The following is a 22541-nucleotide window of genomic DNA, read 5'->3' on the forward strand; positions in this document are numbered from 1 at the left end:
AAGTTCTGGCTGCCTCCTAATTTCCACATCAATTTCTTATAGATTTAGCACTCCTATAATTTGTGAGGCTAAAAATTCAGGGGGTATATATCCTATCTAATAAAAGAGTAATATGCAAATTGACTATACCTCCGCTACACCCACAAGATATGCCCACCAGCCACACCCACCAGCCAATCAGGAGCAAATATGCAAATAAACCAACCAAGTTGGCTATGGCCACAGAGAGCAGGAGGGAGGCTTGGGTTTCCCCAGCAATAGAGGAAGCCAAGCTTTCTGCCTGTCCTTGCTGGCCTACGCCTAAACTCAGTGCTACACAGTTTCAATTATAGAAGGTAAATAAATTCCAACAGAAATGGCGGCAGCTATGGAGCTGGAAGAGCAGGAAGCTAGGGTTGCCCCCGGCGATGGAGGAATCCAAGTTTCTGCAGCCCTGGCCAGCCTAGGCCTCCACTCCAGGCTACAAAGTTTCAATTATAGAAGATAAATAAACCCCAGATACCAGGGCCTTCACTTGGGTCACAAGGGGGGCATGGCTGGCCTGCAAACCACCACAGGCCCCTCGCCCAGGCTGCCCCACACCCCAAGGGAATCCCCACCCTGATCTGGGACACCCTTCAGGGCAAACCAGCTGGCCCCCACCCATGCACCAGGCCTCTATCCTATCTAATAAAAAAGTAATATGCAGATTGACCATCACTAGAACACACAAGATGGCTGCCCCCATGTGGTCAAAGATCCTGCCCCCATGTGGACACAATATGGTCACCACAAGATGGCCTGCAGGGGAGGGCAGTTAGGGGTGACCAGGCTGGCAAAGGAGGGAAGTTGGGGGTGACTGGGCCAGTAGGTGAGGGCAGTTGAGAGGGACCAGGCCTGCAAGGGAGAGAAGTTGGAGGGACCAGGCCTGCAGGGGAGGGCAGTTAGGGGTGACCAGGCCTGAAGGGGAGGGCAGTTAGGGGCAAAAAGGCTGGCAGGGGAGCAGTTAGGCATCAATCAGGTAGGCATGGGAGTGGTTAGGGGGTCATCAGGCTGGCAGGCAGGCGAGCAATTGGGAGCCAGCAGTCCTGGATTGTGAGAGGGATGTCTGACTGCCCGTTTAGGCCCAATCCTACTGGGCGGTCGGTCAAGGGGTCCCAGATTGGAGAGAGTGTAGGCTGGGCTGAGGGATATCCCCCCGCCCCCGTGTACAAATTTTATGCACCGGGCCTCTAGTATATATATACATACACACGCACTAACTGGCCAGATTGTTATGATCTCTGAACGCATAATAATCTGGCCACTCAGTGTGTATCCTATATAATAAAAGGCTAATATGGAAATTGTCCCCTTGACCAGGAGTTTGATCAGTAGGCAGGCCGGCCAACTGCCCATATCCCCTCCACCTGGCCAGACTGGCTAGACCCCACCCATGCACAAATTCATGCACTGAGCCTCTAATATATATAGTTTATACACTGGGTGGCCAGATTATTATGCGTTCAAAGATCATAATAATCTGGCCACTCCGTATGCATATATATAGACATTGACCCAGCTTGAAACATATGAAGCTATTTGAAAAGGCATGATGAGATTATGTTGCTAATTTATCTTTGCCTATTGCTAAACTGATGCCTATCATCTCGAGGTCCATCTGCCACTGGGTACACACATTAGAGAGTTGAGTCCTGGAAAGCCCGAGCCAGTGGTTGGAAACCAGTATCTTAAGTCACCCAATCAAGCTTTCATATTAAGGATTTTAGTCTAGGTTTCATATTGATCTCATTGTCCTAGAAATATTGATCAGAAGGTGGAGATGTTGGAAAGAGTTAACAATGTTAGGAAACAGTTTTTACAAGTGAGAATTTTAAAGTTCAGGGAGTATGACAGATATTTGGCTTTTAATTTTTATAATCAGGGCTAACACATCAACTTAGTTTGCACCTGTACTTCTGTTCAGTACATGTTCTGGAGTCCATTTGTGGCATGCCAACCAGGGAATTTACACACATTATTTTATTATATTTCATTGTTTTTGCAAAGTTTTTGTTTTCATTTGTAGTAGAATTCTCCTCTCTTTTTGTTTATAATTACTCTGTTCACTTTTTAAGAACATTTAAATATCACTATGAAGTTACCTTTATCATTATATAGTATTTATAGAGCCCACTAGTATATGATGACCTATTATTCTGGAAATGATAATACAGGAAAATATTACAGAGAATTGACTATCAACACTCTTCTTAAGAGTTACCTATATTAAAATTTTAATCTTTTAAAAATTCTACAAAGTTATTATTCCTCAAATAAACATTACAAAAAACAAGCAAGGCCATATTAAGATATTTTTGCAACAGTTAATGACTGATCAGGACAGGATTCAAATTTAGGCAGCCTAACTCCTGAATCAGTGTTCCTGAATTAGGCGGGAATTGTGGTTTAGACACATTCTTGTTCTCTAAGATCTTATTACCGCATAATTGTGGAGATATTTCCAACACATAGATTATATACTCAGTCCTAAACCAGAATTTGGTAAGCCTACAGTGAAGATTTTTATGGTGAGTTGGTAAGTTTGTTTGGCAGGAAGTAAAAGAGAAGGTAGGGCAGTGCAGAGTTCATAAGGATTTCCAAAGTTTGTACTTTCAAGGTGCTGTGTTTTATTGCAGTTGATTTGCTTATTAGAAGAAATTGATATATATTTTGGAATGATAAAAATAACAATAACTATAGCAAACATTTTTATAAGGTGTTTTATCAATTGCAAAGCACTCTTACATATAATCTTAAGTTTCCTTCTACTGCGTTCTTCTGACACCTGTTTTAAAGATAAAATTGAGGCCATAGGTATTTTTACTTTATCAAGATTGCATATCCCTGGAATTCCACGAAAGACTAATGATGGGATTTTTATTATTTGATGTTTAATTTATTCTCCCCAAATTTCCTGCTTTCCCAAATATGCACACAGGAAAATCTGAGGTAGTGCCTTAGTATCAAGTAAGAGAAACATGGCTATTTTATCATTTTAGAAGGCTCTTACAAATGCATTTGAATTAACCCTTGAATCATGTTTGTCAAATATATAATTTATGAGCAAAAAATAAAATAAAAGTTAAGAAATTACACTTGAGATGTTACATATGGGAATATGCTGTGAAATTGCCCAGGCTTGTGGAAGAGGTTGAATCAGATGTCTGAGATTTAGAATTCAAAAAATATAAAGCCAATTGGATCCTGGAAAATAACAAGTGTCTAGAAAAGAGAAACTCAGGACTTACTGGAGAGTCATATAATATCAAGATTTGGAATCAAAGAAACCTGAGGTTAGAGAACATTAACTATGTAATGTTCTCTATAGGTGGTAGAAGAAAACACTAATGCTCTTCTCTAGCAATATGTCTCAGAATAGGAATTCAAGCCCTAACCAGTTTGGCTCATTCGATAGAGCATTGGCCTGCGGACTGAAGGGTCCAAGGTTTAACCTTTTGCACTTGGATGTCTAGATTAAAATTACTCTTTGAATGTATCAATAATTTGAAATATAAAAAAATCCAAATAAATAAGTTTGTTTGAAAAGAAACTCCAGTTTTTTATTCTACTGCCACACTTTGTAAAATCTGGGGTATTTAAAAAATTAAATCCCGAGTAGAATAAAGGAATCGAGAAAAAAGCAAGTGAGTGCAAAGGGTTAATTCTGGTCAAGGGCCTGTATCTTAGTTGTGGGCTCGATCTCCAGTAGGGGGAATGCAGGAGGCAGCTGATCAGTATTTCTCTCTCATTGATGTTTCTAACTCTTTATCTCTCTCCCTTCCTCTCTGTAAAAATTAATTAAATAATATATATATATATTTTTTAAAAATAGGAACTCAGCAGCTTGGTCTAGTTCTGGAGTAGGTTAGCATCACTATGAATCACTTCCTTACATTTCCTAGGTTCCAAACATAACCTAGGAATCTATACTAATAAAAGGGTAATATGCAAATTGGTCATGACACCCTCACAGTAACAACTGAACAGCAGGCTGCAAGGGGCAACCAGGCCAGCAGGGGGGTTTGAGAGGGACAACCAAACGACTGATCAGCAGGCTGTGTGGGGTGACCAGGCAGGCAGGGGGGTTAGCAAGGGATGACCAAATGACTGACCAACAGGCTACGTGGGGTGACCAGGCCGGCAGAGAGAGGCAGTGAGGGGCAACCAGGCCAGCAAGGGGGGCAGTTGGAGGAGACAAGGCTGGTGGGGGGGCAGATGGGGGTGACAAGGCTAGCGAGGGGGGTACTAAGGGGCAACTAGGCTGGTGGGGGGGCAGTTGTGGGCGATCAGGCTGGCAGGCAGAGGCAGTAAGGGGTGAAGGGGTGATCAGGCTGGCAGGGGGGGCAGTTAGGAGCCAGTGGTCCCGGATTGTGAGAGGGATGTCTAACTACCAGTTTTGGCCCAATCCCTGGAATCTGGTCAAAACCAGTAGTCAAACATCCCCCAAGGGGTCCCGGATTGGAGAGGGTGCAGGCTGGGTTGAGGGGACCCCCCTCTCCCCATGCACAATTTTGTGCACCGCACCTCTAGTACTAGATATAATAATATCCTAATCATCCTAATATATAAAACCCTGGGTCTGTCATGACCAGAGGCTCGAGCAACCAGAAGTCAGTCCTGCAGCTGCAGGTGTGGTCACCCAGAACTGACTGCTGAGGGGGCTGCAAATCAGGCCCAGAGAGAGGCCTGAAGAGAGGAGCAGGGTCTGATCCGTAGCTTGTGTGGCAGTTGTTGATCAGCACTTGCCTCTCTCTTTCTCTCTGGGCCGGGCCAGCAACCGTGCTTACATTTCTCTCCAGGCCTCCACCTGGGCTGCTGATCAGCCTCGCCTTTCTGATCAGGCCCCTTTGATAGGCCCAGAGACGCTGACAGGCATAGAAACTGACCAATCAGAACCAAATTGGCCGGCAGAAGAGGGAAGTGGGGGTGAGATCAGGCCGGCAGGGGAGGGCAGTTGGGGGCGAGATCAGGCCAGCAGAGGAGGGCAGTTAGGGGCGATCAGGCAGGCAGGCAGAGGGGTTATGGGTGATCAGGCAGGCAGGCAGGTGAGTGGTTAGGAGCCAGTGGTCCTAGATTTCAAAAGGGATGTCCAACTGTCCTTTGGGATCAGGCCTAAACCAGCAGTCGGACATCCGCAAGGGGTCCCCCATTGGAGATGGTGTAGGTTGGGCTCAGGGAACACCCCCCTTCATGCACGAATTTCATGCACTGGGCCACTAGTCTATATAATAAATGCTTAAGCAACCGTTATGGCAGAATGACCAGTCGCTATGATGTGCACTGACCACCAGGGGGAAGACACTCAATGCAGGAGCTGCCCCCTGGTGATCAGTGCTCTCCCACAGGGGTAGCACCACGCAACCAGAAGCTGGGCTCATGGCTGGCAATCTCAGCAGCAGTGGCGGGAGCCTCTCCCACCTCCAGCACTAAGAAGGAGCAGTGGCCTGAGTCCTAAAGAGCAGTGAGCAGGTAGTTGGTAAGGAGCGAGGGGTCCCAGACTGCAAGAGGGCACAGGCTGGGCTGAGGGACCCCCACCCCAGTGCACAAATTTCTTGCACCAGGCCTCTAGTATATAATAAAGTTCAACAGGATCCGGACAACCTGAAGATCTGTAGTTAAGTAATAAGTGCTCTCTGGTTTCCTACTCTCCTCTAAGACTAATATTCTTATATGTTTTCCCCTAATTACTGGTGGCATTTGAGGGCAATGACAAGCTATGGCAGAATGAAAGCCACCCCTCTCTATATTCATTGACTCTATCTCTAATTGGTCACTATATATATAGCTAGAGACCAAAGCAACAGACCAGTGACTTTTACTACCTAAACTCAAACGACATGTGGTGTCATTCACTGTTCAATGTGGATCAAATTGGGCTAGCCCTATTTTAATGTGGAAGGGAAATATGTAAGGAGTGAATAACAGCAGGGAAGGCTTGTTAGAGACCATTATTATTATTTTTAATCCTCACTCTAAGATATATATATATATTTTCCCCCCTCATTTACTTTTTAGAAAGAATCAAAGGGAGGAAGAAGGGAAAAGAGAGAAGCATTGATGTGAGAGAGAAACATGGCTTGGTTGCCTCCTTCACGTGTTTCGACCAGGACTGGGGATCAAACCTGCAAGCCAGGTAAGTGCCCTTTACCTTGAATCGAATCCAAGACCCTTCGGGGTATGGGACAACACACTAACCCGTGGACAATACGAGCCAGGGCTGTCAGAGGCCACCTTGTAGACTGACTATCTCATGCCTAAGATTAGAAGCAAACAAATAAAAACAGTATACTGATATTTAGGAAACCCTATAAACTCACCTACAGCCTATATTTCAATATTTGTTCCTATTAATTTACTCTTCCACGTGTCTCCTTCAGGGAAAAAAAAATAGATATTTTGCTGTTTCCTATTTACATTCAAGGTTTTCATGCTGCCTTTTTCCATGCTCTCCTCTACACCTAGAATTTCCTAAGTATATCCTATTTACTCATGCCTACACACTCTCCACATTTAGACTCAGCTCACTTTCTTCTTTCCTGAGTGACTTATCTAATTTCCATATCCTTCCAGTTTGAAATTACTCTCCTTTCACTTTTTTTTTTTTTTCAGAATTCCAAACTCTAATCTTTTTTTTGCTTTGTGTAGCATTTTTTGTTCTACTCTGTATGAAAAATATATATGGGTTCATGCTATATTTTACACTGAATTTTTACAACTTCTAAGTACAGATCAATTTCTTATTCACCTTTTTAATGCCTAAAATGTCTGGGGTTATTGTATTGTGCATCATTGACTCTCAATAAATGTTTGCCGAAGAAATCAGTTTCCTCAACCTGAACAGGTCAAATGGGAGAAAGAAGATGGTAGATTATTCACTAAAAATTTACTTTAATGGCCCTAGCTGGTTTGGTTTAGTGGCTAGAACATTGGCCTGCAGACTGAAAGTCCGGGTTTGATTCTGGTCAAGGGCACATTTCCTGGGTTGCAGGCTCGATCCCCAGTAGGGAGCATGCAGGAGGCTGACAATCAATGAGTCTTATCATTGATGTTTCTATCTCTCTCTCCCTCTCCCTTCCTCTCTGAAATCAATAAAAATATATATAAAAAATTTACTATAATGAAATCAAATTATCTGATTTCATGCTAGGCATTATAAAATAAAACTAAAATCACAAATAATATTAATATATGTTACCTATTTATGGCACAAAATTTAATTTTTACAACAAATTGGTGAGAAAAATCATATGCTTCTTCTGTTATTAATGAGTAAATTGAAGGTCAAAGAGGTTATTATGTAACAAAGTCCAAAATGAACCCATGTCTTTTATAATCTAACACTTATACTAGTTTCACCTTTTTAGAAAAAGTATCACAGAATTTTACCTCCTGAAATCTGTAACAGAAAGCAGAATCTTGTAGTATTTCCATATCTTTAAAACATATATAAAACTATAGAATGTGGGTGGAAACTGATTAATGCTTAATAATTACAAAATCATATGAGAGTTTTGCATAGAGAGATAATTTACTAATGGAGTTAGGTCAAGCTTTTGCTTTCAGTACATAGGAAATGTAGAAGTGCTACTGTAGTTTTCAAAGCTTGTTTCAAAGACTTTGCTTACACACATGCATATGGATATAAACTCACTGAAACTTAATATTTTGCCATTAAAAACTCCTAGAGCCAGCCAGTGTTGCTCAGTGGTTGAGTGTCAACCCATGAATCAAGAGGTAATGGTTCTATTCCCAGTCAGGGCACATGCCCTCATTTCAGGCTTGATCCCCAGTATAGGGTTTGCAGGAGGCAGCCAATCAATGATTTTCTGTCATCATTGATGTTTCTGTCTCTCTCTCCTCTCCGTTCCTCTCTGGAATCAATAAAAATATTGTATATTAAAACAAAACAGGAGATGCTGGGAGGTGCTCACCTGGCTGGGTCAAGCATCTTGGCCGAGCCATCTCAAGAAACACCTGCCTCCTGCCCAGAAGCTGCAATGTCATTGCTGAGAACAAGGCGACCCCACCTCGGGCGCCAGCCTGGCCAGGATGCCCGCCCCATGGAGCGAGGGTTACAGTCTTTGCAGGAGCAAACCTACCACCCAGTTCGCCTGATTCCTGCTCCCCGCGAGCTCTATCTCTTGACTACACATTTGATCCCAGCCCCGGGGTGAATGATTTATTTGCAGTGGACCTGGGAGAACGTGAAGAGAGCCCAGGCCTGTTTGGCTCAGTGTATAGAGCATCAGCCTGCGAACTGAAGGGTCCCAGATTCAATTCGATCCCCAGTGTGGGAGGTGCAGCCAATCAGTGACTCTCTGTCATCATTGATGTTTCTATCCCTCTTCCCCTCTCCCTTCCTCTCTGAAATCAATAAAAATATATTTTTAAAAGAAAAACAAAACAAAACAAACTCCTAGAAGGGCACATATATCTTTACCTTTACAGTGAGAAATTGGAATTTGTTGGCAAGAAACCTCACCGTTTCCCATTGAAAAGACTTACTGTACATATTTCATGGCAAGGTCATCCTCGTCCTTCCCATGCTGGGCTGAGATACCAATCAGTGTCCCCGGGGCAGTAGTCAGGGCCAGAGTTTGCATTTGTGTGTAGTTCTACCAGGATCTGATTTCACTGGCCCATCTTTGCTCCCTATTTATTAGAGGAGAAAATATTTGACAGCTTTGTAATACCATAAAAACTGAAAAACACGAAGGAAGTGGACAGGGGCACCCTGGGTCTTAGGTAGATCAGAAAGCCAGCTCGGAATCGTCATCAGGGCTGCCAGGAGGAGCTGCTGCATCAGCCACTGTGCAATGGCAGGAGGAGGTTTCCTTGGTGATTGTGAGAAAATCTGCCAAGCCGACAGAAGACCATTCTACCTGCTGACACAGGTCTATTGACATTGTGATAGTATCCTTTCAGTTATTAGTAATTAATCTATATAAAGGTATAAAAAAAACAACTGCACATGGTCTGGCAAAGGAGAAATGGGACAAAAACTAATTTCTGGAACGAATTCCTCAGGCAGGTGTAATGAAATGAGGCTTATATTATTGATTAGGTATAACACTAAGGATTATGAAAGAATATGGCTGCAACGTGCAGCATGATTTCTAAAGTGTACACCCTAAAATAAAAATGAAACTATCCTCCTTTTATGCGTAAGTTGTATGAGAAACACATACAGGGCCAGTTAATGTGGAGAACATTTGCCCTGATAAATAATTCAGTCTATTATTTGTTGCTTCCTCTCTTTTTCCTAGTATTGCTCTCTGCTCTTTTCAGGCTCCTGACTTCAGGGCTCAGCAGGGAAAAAAACAATACTTTTATTGTTACAAAACCCTCTAAATCCCCAAGTGTCTGTAAATGTGTGTATGCCTTTATATTTGCCAATCTCCTATAATCTTACCAAACCTGGTGATCACAGACAGATGGTCGCTTTTTAAAAATACTTTTTTTATTGATGTCAGAGAGGAAGGGGGCGGGGGAGAGAGAGAGATAGAAACATCAACGATGAGAGATATTTGTTAATTGGCTGCCTCCTGCACACCCCCTATTGGGGATCCAGCCATAAAACCAGGCATGTGCCCTGACCAGGAATTGAACCATGACCTCCTAGTACATAGGTTAATACTCAATCATTGAGCCACACTGGAAATACACCCCCCCCTTTTTTTTTTTAATCTAGTGAATAAGATGCCCAGTTCTCCTTTTTATTCTGAGCCCTTTATTTAGCAACCTCTACTCTTTCATTTTGGAATGGAAAACAAACTCCTACTTCCTTCTTCTCTGGGAGAGGCAAAAAGCCAAGAGATATTCATTTACTCCTACAAATTATAATCAAACAAGTTTTCCTTTTCTTACATAGAAAGGACGTATGTCAGGGTAGGTGACAGTCAAACCACCAAGTCACAGCTTTGATTATTATGTCCCATGGGTCATGAATACAGCTATATCCAAATATATCAAATATTTTTTTTAGTTTTGAAACATTAACTAGAATTCCAAGAAACAAACAAAATAATTACTTTCTGTGGCTGCAATCTATTTATGTTCTAATATTTCCATTTATTTTAGACTAGAGGCCTGATGCATGAAAATTTGTGTACTTGTGGTATCCCTCAGCCCAGCCTGAGCCCTTTCACAGTCCGGGACCCCTTGGGGGATGTCCACTTGCCAGCATAAGCCACCGTCAGACATCAGCCCAGCTTGTGGCTGAGCGGAGCTCCCTCTGTGGGAGTGCACTGACCACAGGGGCAGCTCCTGCATTGAGCTTCTGCCCCCTGGTGGTCATTGCAAGTCATAACGACCAGTCGTTCCAGGTCGTTCTGCTTTTAGGGTCAATTTGCATATTACCCTTTTATTATATAGGATTTTCTGCTTCTGCATGATTGAGAGTTACTCCAATTAAGGTGCTTTTCATCTTCAGAGTCTTTACAAACAGCCATTAATTACAGCTAGGCATGCAGTCAGATAATGATTTGAAATCTCTCAGGGGGTTCTTGAATTATGTTTCAAAGGACATGGTGATTAGCAGTCCTTCCTGCTGCAGCATAGAAGGTGACTCTTGCCTAAGTCAATGTGCCAGAGACCAATTAGCTTAAGTGTCAAGTACATAGGTAAAAAGTGTTTTTTCTCTCTTTTTCATTTTTCTATCTAATCTTCCTTCTTTCCTCCCCTCTCCTCCCTTTCGTTTCCATTCCTCTCATTTCTGTCCTTTTCTTTAAAATATATTTTTATTGATTTCAGAGAGGGAGGGAGAGGGAGAGAGAAATAGAAACATCAATAATGAGAGAGAATCATTGATCAGCTGCCTCTTGCATGCCCCCCACTGGGGATCAAGCCCACCACCTGGCATGACCTCCTATTCATAGGTTGACCCTTAACCACTGAGCCACATCAGCTGGGCTCCATTCTATTCTTAATTACACAGGATGACAGAGAATGGTTTCAGTTTTCTTCTCTTTCAGGAGTAAAGAGAATATCTATCTTATTTCATAGTTTGAAGATGGAAGTAAAGGCAGTTTATGTCTCTCCTTACCCATAGCCAAAAATGTGCGGCCGGAAGGGAATGCAATTACTTCTATAACAGCAGCTGCTTTTATATACCCATTTCATCAGAAAAAATAATGCATTTGCATCATGAAGAAATGCAAGACAATCAGACTCTCAGTGTACCATATCTTTATCCAGTCCTCTATCAAGGGGCAGTTGGATTTTCTTCATGTCTTAGCCACCATGAATAGTGTTGCAATGAATACAGGTGTGCATATATGTGCAAATAAAGGTTTTCATGTTTTGGGGGTAGACATCCAGAAGATAAGTTGCTGGGTCATGTGGTAATTCTATTCTTAATTTTTTGAGGAATCTTTCTATTGTTTTTCATTTGGCTGTACCCATTTATATTCTCACCAGCAGTGATTGAGGGTTTCTTTTTCTATACAACCTTTCCAACAGTTACTATTTGTCTTGTGGATAATGGCCATTCTAACAGGTGTGAGGTGGTATTTCATTGTTGTTTTGATTTTCATTTCCTTAATAGCTAGTGAAGCTGATCATTTTCTCATATATCTGTTGGCTATTATTATGGTTTTTTGGGAGAAGTGTCTATTCAGGTCCTCTGCACAATTTTTAACTGTCATTTTTGGTGGTGTCACCAAGAAAAGAAGCAAAGCCCTGGCCTAGTGTGCTAAGTGGTTAGAGCTTTAGCCATGCACCAAAGTTCCACGGGTTCAATTCCTGGCAAGGGCATGTACCTGAGTTGTGTGGTTCTCCCTTCTTCCCACCCTGCTGGGAGTGTGTGCCAGAGGCAACCAATCAATGTGTTTCTCTCACATCATATTTCTCTTTTTCTTTCTCTCTCCCTCTCTTCCTCTCTCTCTCTCTCTCTCTCTCTCTGTCTCTCTCTGTCTCTCTCTCTCTCTCTCTCTCTCTCTCTCTCTAGATATATATATATATATATATATATATATATATATATATATATATATATATATATAATTGATTTTTTACAGTGAGGAAGGGAGAGGGATAGAGTTAGAAACATTGATCTGCTGCCTCCTGCACCCCCCCCCCCCCCCCACCACTGGGGATGTGCCTGCAACCAAGGTCCATGCCCTTGACCTTAATTGAACCTGGGACCCTTCAGTCCGCAGGCCGACGCTCTATCCGCTGAGCCAAACCAGTTAGAGCTCTTCCACTCACTTAAAAAAATTAATGAAAAAAAAATATATATATCCTCAGGTGAAGGTTAACAAAAAAGAAAAGAAGCAAAGGTACAAACTAGATACAGACCTTCCACATTTCCATCCTTTGCCTGATAAATGATAAAAACAGCTGTTTTTGCTAATCAAGCATAACAAAATGCCTGTTACCCATTGTTTAAGAGTGTCTCCTTGCCCCAAGATCCTGGTCTTTGGGTCACCCTCACTCTGATGTAGTATGAGGGTGGCCTCAGGATAAAACATTATCTAATCTAGTGTTTATTCTTGCCACTCCTACTCATCTCACTTCCCCACACCTGGTTCTTTTACCCTTGTCTGATCCTTCCTATAAAAAAAAACAAAAACAGAAGCATTTACCTTGATAAATTTGCATATCCTGTGGTCTCAGTGTTCTCTTTGCTGCAATAGTCCTCAAGGCCCCAGCACAAAAGACCCTTCCCCCACTTCTTATAATATTCTTACAAATAAAATCTCTTCTTAGTAAGTCTGGAATTTTTGTTTTGACTGCGCAGTTGACTTATAATTGGTATAAGGGAAGAAGAAGAAGCAAGAGAGGGTTTGGCTAAGTTAGTACCCTAAATATCAATATTTACAGGGTAGAACAAGGATAAGGCATCCTAAAAATCCTAAAATAGTTTGACAAAGAACTAACTCAGAAATGCAATGGTAATTGGAGATGTTTGCATACAAAATTGAAAGAGAGAGGTGTAGTTATTGTCAAATATAAGGTTTTATTCTCTTGGCAATTAGAAAGAAAAAAGGAGATTCTAGGCAGAATAAGAAAGTATTTAACACCTAATATGAGTTGAGATTTCTCTGTACTATGACAATTGACTCTCATAAGAGCACTCACTGTTGACGACTAGAGTGAGGGATTTGGAGTCATACAGATTTGGGTTTAAATTTAGATCTGTGAGTTAGATTTTTTTTTATATATACTGAATCATCCAGCATAATAAAATGAAATAATAATAATTTATTAATATATTGTTGCAGAATTTATCAGGCAACCGGAAAATACACAACAAGTACTCAGATATGCAGGAAAAACCCTTTATTTAAAGCAGCACTGCTGGCTCAGGGGTTCGAAGATGCAAAGCCTGAACAGCTAATACAATGAGATCACCCCTTAAATGTATTTGTTTCCTATCTGTTTCCTAACTACCAAGCTTTTGTGGAGGGCTTTCACAGCCCCTCCTGAGTCAGTTAGAATGGGGAAGTAACATTGGATCTAAATGCCTGGCCTGGGTGGCACTAGCGACCCCCCTCCCCCGCCCCAGCCAAGCTGCCAAATTCCCAGCCCGTGGCCCCTGCAAACTGGGAGCACCCAGGAAAACAGACTATTGCCTAAGGAAGGGGCAGTCACTTAATTATAGGCTAACAAGAATGTGCACTAGGACACCGGTCACCGGCACAGATTCAGATTGCTAGGCCTCCCCCCGCCCCCCCGCGAGGTTGCCCCCTATATTCCTCCTCAATCTATATATATAAAAGCTTAAGCAACCATCCAACCATTGGACCGTCCGACTGGTAGCTATGACACACACTGACCACCAGGGGGCAGACGTTCAACGCAGGAGCTGCCAAGCTGCGGTGATTTGGCAGCTGCAATTCTCGGGTGACGCACCCAAAACCAGGGAGGAGGGAGCCCGATTTCAGGGTGCATCACCCAAGAAATGCCCTGTTGCAATCCTGGACCCCTTGGGGGATGTCAGAGAGCTGGTTTCAGTTCAATCCCCGCAGGCCAGGCCGAGGGACCCTACCAGTGCATGAATCCATGCATCAGGCCTCTAGTATATTACACATAATATTGATTAATTTATATTGAAGACTTACCTTGTTTCAGGAATAATACTAAAACACACACTATCTCATCCGACTTCACAGCCATTATATGATGCAGATATATTCAATGCCCACCTTTATCCAAGAATAAACTGTCACACAGAGGTTAAAAAAAGATATCCAAGCTTATCTGATGAATCTGAGATTTGAACCCAAGCACTCCGTATGCTATCATCCATGCACCTACCTTCTACATTAGATTTCCAACTCTTAAAAATTAATTCAATTCCTTAAATTCATTTCTGTTTGTTTTCTCTTGAAGAAAGCAGCTAATAATATGTACCTCAAGGTTTCCTTTTTTTGTGAAGGATTAAATGAGGCAATAAAATAAAGTGATTAGCCTAATGACCAGTACAAAGTAAGGTTTCAACAAATGGTAGCTCCTAATCTACCGTAAGTGTGAATACTAAGGCTCAGAGAGGAAAAGAAACTCACGCAAGGTCATAGAGGTAGCAAGTAAAAGAATTAGGATTCAAAGCCATGTCTCTCTTACCCGAAGATTTTTCTTTTTCCACCACGGCTTGCTGTCTCAAATGAGTAAGATAAATTGACTCTTGATTAATAAATGAAACAGTGCATTTGCTTTTATCATTCTGCTGCTTTTGGAAGGTATTTTCAGCCAGTTCTCTTGTGGGAAAAGTAGGGGGACCAACAGGGCCTTATGTCTTAGTGATTGCTCCTCCATCTGGCGTGATTGAGTAAGGATGCAAGACATAGGAGGAAAATCAATTCACTCTCAGCTGTCGCCTTCCTTTTCTCCTCACTGGTGTTTTACAACATCTGCTTGCTGCTGTTTCTTTCATGCCCGTGATTCTTAATCATTTTTTCCAGTTTAAAATTACTTTATTCTCTGGGGGTGTCCTCCTCACACGTTGCTAAATAATGCAGAACATGATGTCCCAGCATGTCCTGTGTGTGTCCCTGGTGAGTGGACAAAGGCAGAGCAGATGTGGCTCCCTGTCAGACAGAGATGTCAGAAGCTCTCCAAAGCCACCTCCACGGAAGGCCTGCAGTATTCTGGACCTGGCATGAAAGGGTAACAGAAATAAGATCCATTAGGGTTTGGAACTGGTTGCATGTCCGCCACCTGTGGAAGATTGACGAATACAGCAAATTGAGCTGCAAAGAGCCTTCTTGATTTAAAAGGAGCCATCTCAGACTAGAGGTAGAGACTGCAAAAAGAGAGCAAGAGAAAAAGAAAAAAAAAAAATGCCACATCCATTTATGTGGGCTCTTGGCATAAAAGAAGCAACGTTAATTGAAACTGAAAAAGGTGATTATAGTTTTCCTATTTTATGAGTTCATTAGAACATAAACCCAATAAAAGATATCTTAAAATGTATCATGAGAGAGAGAGAGAGAGAGAGACAGAGAGACAGAGAGACAGAGAGAGAGAGAGTAAAACATTTCACTCAATGGATTTACTTAATGTCTGTATGCCTCATTAGGCTGCAAGTGTCACATTGCAGAGGCTAACTTGTCTTGATTGATATTCTTTTATTAGGTAGTAGCAAACTGCCTAGTATTGTCCCTGGAACACAGTAGGTGCTCAAAAAAGGTTTACTCAATGAATAAATAAATTAATGAACAAATACAGGAGGAAATTAAACACTGACATTAAAGAGAAGGCATGCATCTTTAAGAACTCAGTGAACTATTGTAAAAGAGGAAAATCAATTATAAAGGGAGATTGTGGGTAAAAACTAACGGTTCACCTAATTTCTTACATTTGATACACGCTTACCTTCCTTAGAGAACCTTACAGGAAAGGGGGTGAAGCAGCTACGGTAGAGAAGGAGCAGAAAGGTTACCCAGGTATCACCAATCACTCACATGAAGGAAATAGCTGTGGGTTAAATAAGATATTTTCTGATCTCTGCCAAGGATATCCCTCTCAGCAAAGCAGAAGGCACAACACCCTGGAGCTTGTGCAGTGTTCAATGAAAGCACTGTTTACATGGAACTCTAGTTGTTTACTTATGTCTGTCTCTCCTATTAGAATTGAAATGTTTAGAAGACAGGTGGTTGTATTATTTATTTGCCTTGGAATCTCAGAGGACTATAAAATAGCAGACATTCCATGAATGAATGAATTGAAGGGAATAAATGTGAAGAAAAGCAAAGCGCAAATTGCTTTTATTTTTTTCAAATACATTTTTTTTCTCTTGAAATATTTAAGGAGAAATATTTAGATCTGTGAGTTAGATTTTTTTTATATATACTGAGGATTCCTGGGAGATGGAAGAGTACAAAGACCAGGAATCTGTCTCCCCATCTAGACAACAATTTTATTTAATATAATCTATTTCATGTGACTGTTTTGAAACTCTGGGTTCAATTTGAAGGCTTGAAACTTCTAGCGGAAGGCCTGGATGATGGTAAATCGTAGTTAATTTGGGTCAATTTTGTCTCTTAGCTTGGTAGCAGTTACTGATCTTCTAACCCTGGTCATGTGGCAGGCAGCTGTGTATATATTTTTGCTGCAGCTTGCAGGGACCAGGACAGATCCTGTCCTTCAAATATCAGGGATCTGTGCTCTGATTGCTAATTGTAAATTCTGATTGAAGACACAGAGGCGGCAGCCATTGTTGCAACCTTCACTGTCATTGTCACTATTTACAATACAGCTAAAAGGTGGAAGCAACCCAAGTGTCCATCAGTGGATAAATGGATAAACAAAACATGGATCATCTAAGAGACACAGTACATTTTCAAATACACTTTAGCATCGACGAAACCTAAGGGAAGTCTTATTAATCAACTGAGCAAAAAGAAGAATATGAGTTCCTTAGAGTAGTTAAATTTACAAAGACAGAAAGTAGAATGGTGGTTGCTCAAATGAAATGAGAAATATTTGTTCAATGGGTATAAAGTTTCAGTTCTGCAAGATGAAAGAGTTATAGTGATGGATAGTGGTAATGGTTTGCACAACAATATGAATGGACTTAATGCCATTGAACTATACTCTTAAAATGGTTAAGATGCTAAATTTTTTAAAATATATTTTATTGATCTTTTACAGAGAGGAAGAGAGAGGGATAGAGAGTTAGAAACATCGATGAGAGAGAAACATTGATCAGCTGCCTCTTGCACACCCCCTACTGGGGATGTGCCTCCAACTAAGGTACATGCCCTTGACCGGAATCGAACCTGGGACCCTTGAGTCCGCAGGCCGAGGCTCTATCCACTGAGCCAAACCGGTTTTGGAAAGATGCTAAATTTTATGTTATGTGTGATCTAACCACAATTGTAACAATTTTTAAAAAGATATTTACTGACAAAAAGTATTAAATAATATTGTAAAATTTATTATAGCTATAATTTATTAGGTTTCTACAGAGGGTCATATTCTATATTAAAATACTAGATTATATAAGAATATATAAGATTCTATATTAATACATATTCAATACTCTATATACTCATAGTCTATATTCCTCACTTTAAGAGGATGTAATACTGTTTTAATTTTCAGATAAAAAATGGGAGTTGGAAGAGTAAGTCAGCAAATATAAAACTCAAAAATGACAGTCAGGATACAGAACAAGTCTTTCTCTGAGATTCATTTACAAATAGAAATGAGCTCAGCTCTAAGCCAAGCTATTCAATTTACACAGAATTAAGTAATATTTTCCCTCATTTGCCTGCATCATGCCAACATTTCTACCAAACAACAACAAAAAAACACCCCAAAACAAACAAACAAGCAAAAACAAACCAAAAAAAACCTCCACTCCTGAGCAAAAGTTAGAGAGGTAATAGGCAATATTCAGAGTCAAAGTAGCATTATCAGCTACCCAAGAAGAAGAATAGAACAAAACACATGGAACTACTACTACTCTTCTCCAGGAGAAACACTGTACCCCCATTTTATTGAAAGGCACTGACAATTAAGTGCTCACTGGTCAAACAGGTAGCATTGACCCAGAGAATGTGGCTCTTTGAGCAGTGTCATCTTCCAAACATGAATTTCAATAAAATCTCTTCAGAAAGCAAAGATGTCATTTGGAAATAAAATTTTCACCTTGTATGAATTCAAATGTCAGTGTGTGTACATATTCTTTACTCTTTGCTATGCTATTGGTGGCTTGGTGCATGAACTGACATATATTTTTTGGTCTTGCAGACATGATAGATCAAGATCCTATGAGCCTGGCAGTTTAAAAGCATACTTACAAAATACTGGTGCTTAAAAACTTGTCTATTTAGACAAAGGATACTTCCTTAGAAATCAAGTAAATAACCAAGGTAAACTGAATATTCTTTTTTAAAAATTATCTATAAGATCAAGTTAGTGCAAGGCATCATTTCTTAGAATAGTCAAATTCATAAAGACAAAAAAGATAATGGTGGTTGCCAGGGGCTCAAGTCAATTTATCAAATTTAAAGGCCAGAAGACAACAATTATTGTGTAGATTTTAGGAATTTGATAGGTGCTATGTTTAGCCTTTACCTGAACTCTTCAGTAAAAACTTTGGATTACTGGTCATCTCCAACTCCCTTCTCTCACCTCACTGCCTCAACATCAGAAAAAGAAAAGTGGGAACAAAAAAGCATACCCAAGGAATAAGCAACCAATGGTCAGTAAGCAGAAGGAGAAACTGAGGTTATGGGCAAAGATAATAGAGCTTGTTTATGTGCCATTTGGGAAAGGTTCAGCATAGAAGGATACAATGATGTATTAGGATTTTCCAGAGAAATAGAATTAATTGTGTGTGTGTGTGTGTGTGTGTGTACAAATGTGTGTATATATATATATATATATATATATATATATATATATATAAAATGTATATATATATATATATATATATATATATACACACACACACACACACATATACATATATATACACACACACACACACACACTAAAGGCCCAGTGTACAAAATTTGTGCACTGGGGGGGTGTACCTCAACCCATCCTGCACCCTCTCCAATCTGGGACTACTGGCTCCTAACCGCTCACCTGATCACCCCCTAACAGCTCCCCTCCGGCCTGATTGATGCCTAATTACTCCCCTGCCAGCTCGATCGCCCACAACTCCCCTCCCTGCCTGCCAGATCGCCCACAACTGCCCTCCCCTGCTGGCCTGATCTTGCCCCCAACTGCCCTCCCCTGATCATATGATGACATGGGGCAGCCATCTTGTGATGACGTGGGGGCAGCCATCTTGTGGCAGCCATCTTGTGAAGACATGGGGGCGGCTATCTTGTGATAATGCATGGGAAGGCAGAAAGGCATAGACACCACGTAGGCTTTTTATTAGTATACTAGAGGCCTGGTACATGAAATTCATGCACGGGGGAGGGGTGGGGGGGTTGTGTCCCTCAGCCCAGCCTGTACCCTCTCCAATCTGGGATCCCTCTCACAATCCAGGACTGCTGGCTCCCAACTGCTTGCCTGTCTGCCTTCCTGATCGCCCTAACCGCTTCTGCCTGCCAGCCTGATAACCCCCTAACCACTCCCTGCCAGCATGATTGATGCCTAACTGCTCCCCTGCCAGTCCAATTGCCCTTAACTGCCCTCCCCTGCTGTCCTAGTCACCCCTAACTGCCTTCCCCTGCCAACCTGGTCCCTCCCAACTGCCCTCTCCTGCCAACCCAGTCACCCCTAACTGCCCTCCCCTGCCAGCCTGGTCACCCCTAACTGCCCTCACTGCTGGCCTAATCTCCCACAACTGCCCTCCCCTGCAGGCCATCTTGTGGTGGCCATCTTGTGTCCACATGTGGGCAGCCATCTTTGACCACATGGGGGCGCCCTCTTGTGTCTTGGAGTGATGGTCAATTTGCATATTACTCTTTTATTAGATAGGACTAGAGGCCCGATGCATGAAGATCCATGCAAGAATGGGCCTTCCTTCCCCTGGCTGCTGGCACTGCCTTCGCTCTGTCCTGGAGCCACCTTTCTGCCTTCCTATGCTGCCCAGAGGCCTGGAGCAGCTGGGGTGGTGCAGAACGCCTGTGTTGTCTCCATGGCAATGACGCAAGCATGTTGCCCCCAGCCGCTTGGTGCCTGCGTATGCAAATTAACCCACCATCTTTGTTGGGTTAATTTGCATACTCACTCCTGATTGGCTGGTGAGTGTTGTGGAGGTATGGTCAATTTACATATTTCTCTTTTAATTGTGTGTGTGTGTGTATATATATATATATATATATATATATATATATATGCATGTATTAGAGGCCCAGTGCATGAATTTGTGCACCAGTGGGGCCCCCGGCCTGGCCTGAGGGATCCAACCGTAACCAGCTCTCCGTCATTCCCCAAGGTGTCCCGGATTGTGAGAGGGCACAGGCCAGGCTGAGGGACCCCACTGGTGCAGGATCAGGGCCAGGGAGAGACACGGGATGTTGGCCAGCCGGGAAGACACCGCTGGAGGGCTCCAGGGTGTGTCCAGCCCATCTCGCTCAGTCTCCATCAGCCAGACCCAGCAGTAAGCTAACCTACTGGTTGGAGCATCTGTTCCCTGGTGGTCAATGAATGTCATAGTGAGAGGTTGAGCTGCCTTAGCATATCATTAGCATATTATGCTTTGATTGGTTGAACGGCCAACCAGTTGACCAGACACTTAGCATATTAGACCTTTATTATATAAGATAGATATATATCAACAAGTTGGAGACTCAAAAGAATTAGTGTATAGTTTCTGTCCTAGTCTGAAGGGTTGAGAACAAAGAAAGCTGATGATGTAAGTTCCAGTTTGCAAGCCTGCAAGCTAAGACCCAAGAAAAGTTGATGTTTTAGTTTGAGTCTAAGGGTGTGGAAAGATCAAAGTCCCAGTTCAATAGTCAGGAAAAAGGAGTTTCATCTTATTCAGTCTTTTAGTCTATTCAGGTCTTCAAATAAATGGATGGGGCCCATCTACCTTAGAAAGGATAATCTACTTTATTCAATCCATTCAAATATTAATGTCACCTATTAACACACTAAAAGTAATGTTTTACTAAATGTCTGGGCACCTTGTGACCAAGTCAAGTGGAAACAAAATTAACCAGGGATGTTAAGTACAGCATAGAGAATATAGTCAATAATATTGTAATCACTATGTATGGTGCCAGGCGGGTACTGGAAATATTGGGAGAAAACTTTGTAAAGTATATGATTGTCTATGCACTATATTGTACACCAGAAACTAATACAAGATAACATTGAATGCAAACTTTAATTAAAAATAAAATAAATAAATGCATAAATAAAATTAACCATTACCAGGAATAAATAAAAGAACAAAATATATGAGAAGATAAAATTGGACTAAGATACAGAGCACTAGAAGATAGAATGCTTTCCTTTGACATAGTTCTCAGTTTCTTAATTTTATCTTTACTTGCTTTTTGAGTCCTTAATTTGTAATTATATTTTTAAATTCTAGACATTCCACTAGATTTTCTATAGTTATCCCATTTTTTTGTTGAGTATCACTATTTTTCTGTTGAAATTCACTATCTTGTCTTTTATTTCAAAAAACATAATGACCACTTGTTTCTTGTGGGTGTGTTTGCAATTCTATTACCTGGGCATTTCCTTACCTGCCACTGAAGGCTCTAAACTCCAGTGTTTGTATCGCCAGCTCCACACAGCTGCTGAGTGTGCTGCTCGTCTTTTTCACCCACCACTTTCAGTATTAGCAATTGCCACCAGGCAAAAGGCAAAATTTGGCTCCACTTGTATAGGTTTCTCTACCTCTAGGCTTGGCACTGCAGTTCATCACTGGTCTAGGTAGTTCTCCAATACTTTAAACCATGTGTGTTTTAATTTCTGAATAATTTCTCTAGTTTTCACTTGGAATTTTGGGAAACCAACCTAAACCTGTTCCTGACAGAAATGAAATCTCCTCCACATTAAAGAGTTGATCTGTCTGAATCTACAGCCATAGCCAAATCCAACTTTAAATCTTCCATTTGAAAACATAGAGCAAATAAATTTGCAAAAACAGCATTTTTACTGTGCAAATGTTAACTCCTTATCTAACTAGAGAACTATTATTTTCATGGTCTTATAAATTCAGCTCTTTTCTCCTAGAAGCTAAAACCTGGCTTTAGCAAAGTCATCACATATTTTAAACATTTTAAACCTAATAATAGAGTAAATTTAAACAGAGCTACAGTGAAATGCTGAATTTGGTTGTACACTGTCATACCAAATAAAAATATATAAATATTTCTTGTTAGATGGCTATGCTATAAGGGGAAATTGTGGAAAGCTAGTGTCTAATCAATATTATCTATAAATTAAGTATAAAATTATATCTGTCTATGGAGTGACAATTTTGACTTAATTTAAATAATAATTTCAGAAAAACAGAAGTCAATCTGTTTATTTATTCACCTTGCTAAATCTGTGAATATGTTACAATTACGAAGAAAGTAAATGGCTATATTTTCACAGACTCACAAACACATACTTATCCTCCCAACAAATGTTTCTAAAGTAAAGGGTAT

The 22541-nt window shown here is 41.3% G+C and overlaps 1 long non-coding RNA gene across 2 annotated transcripts in view; it reads right to left on the reverse strand.

The window, feature by feature from the left end:
• LOC114228323 (uncharacterized) overlaps positions 1 to 22541 on the reverse strand; it is a 61080-nt gene that overhangs the window by 33357 nt on the left and 5182 nt on the right. The window contains exons 1-2 of one of the 2 annotated variants that reach the window (XR_008558553.1): positions 15838 to 15906; positions 14587 to 15116 (exon numbers count right to left, since the gene is read on the reverse strand). This is a non-coding gene — a long non-coding RNA (uncharacterized LOC114228323). Of the gene's footprint in view, positions 1 to 14586; positions 15117 to 15837; positions 15907 to 22541 lie in introns of those variants that run through there. The other variant, XR_003614467.2, reaches the window with a different exon arrangement.

This window comes from Eptesicus fuscus, chromosome 16 (genome assembly GCF_027574615.1).
Source record: "Eptesicus fuscus isolate TK198812 chromosome 16, DD_ASM_mEF_20220401, whole genome shotgun sequence".
Classification (NCBI taxonomy): Eukaryota; Metazoa; Chordata; class Mammalia; order Chiroptera; family Vespertilionidae; genus Eptesicus; species Eptesicus fuscus.